The sequence below is a fragment of the Fukomys damarensis genome, unplaced genomic scaffold (genome assembly GCF_012274545.1).
Source record: "Fukomys damarensis isolate Sample0158 unplaced genomic scaffold, DMR_v1.0_HiC HiC_scaffold_27, whole genome shotgun sequence".
Lineage (NCBI taxonomy): Eukaryota > Metazoa > Chordata > Mammalia > Rodentia > Bathyergidae > Fukomys > Fukomys damarensis.
This window is the reverse complement of record NW_022900939.1, coordinates 3,451,953-3,453,177: the sequence shown is the minus strand read 5'-3', so window position 1 is coordinate 3,453,177 and position 1,225 is coordinate 3,451,953.

Below are 1,225 nucleotides of genomic sequence, written 5' to 3'. Positions count from 1 at the left end.
AGCCAGGGGCGGGGTGGGGGCACGGCTGGGTGGGAGGAGCACCTGCCCGTGGCCAGCAGGATGCCCAGGTGGATGGCAACTGCATACTCCAGACCAGCTGGCGGGATTCTGAGTGTTCTGAGAAGAAATAAAGATCAGTGTCGGTGACGGCTGAGCAGAAAGATGGCAGACGCCCAACAGGGGGACCCACAATGGACTCCCTCCCCCGAGTTCCCAGGCAAGGCAGCTGCCACTTCCCTAAGAGAAGGAGGCCAGCCTCGCCTAGCCTGCTGGGAAATGTGGCTCGAGTTCAGGGTTTGATTTCTCCACCAGGCAGAGCCTCACCCCAGGCACAGGGGCTAAGGATGCAGGCACCTGGTTGTCCCCACCCCGCTTCCCATGCAAGACCGGGAGAGCAGACAGACCACCCTCACTAGAGAGGCAGGCCACCGTCCCCGTCCCCTGCTGTGGAGACAGGGTGGAGGTTTTGATTAGGGGAAGAGCAGTCAAGACTGGAGTCCCCCAGCTCTGCCCAGGGGAACCGACCTTACTGGAAACAGATTTTCTTGCAACTTCAAGCCCAAGGGAGCTGTCAGGCTGTGGGGATGTTTTTGGTGAGCAGTGATAGGAGTGGGCATGTAGGAGCAACAAGAGAAATCATGAGCCGCCATTTAGCAGGGAGAATCCTTGAGAAAAGAGAGAGAGCCCCGGAGTAAAAGCAAACCTCAAAGTCTTGCCTTTAAAGTATTGTCTCGAAAGGACCCAACTTTGCTTTGGTAAAGACCGAAAAGTGACATATGTTCCAGGACAGCACTATCAACAACAGAACAATCAGATGACAACTTGGAGAGAGGCATGGTTATATCTGGATGTCCCCCCAAGACTGCAGCTCATAGGTGAGGCTTTGGGGGGGGACTGGATCATGGGGCAGTGATACAGACAGTGGATTTATCCACAATGATCTCATAGCTAAATGTTGTGATGTTGGGTGGAGGAGGTGGGGCCCTGGGAGCATGGCCTGGAATGGTCTGTGTCTCCCCTCCGCCCTTGATCTCTGCTTCCTGCCTGCCCTGCCCTGGACTGTTTCTCCTCTGCCAAGCAACCCTGCCTTGGAGCCAGCCGAGTACGGACTGAAGCCTCTACAAAGTGTGAGCCCAAGTGAACCTGTCTTCCTTGGAGTTGTATCGGATAATGAGTCTCAGCGATGACAGGGTGACACCGCGGCACCTTCTGGAGATGATGCTGG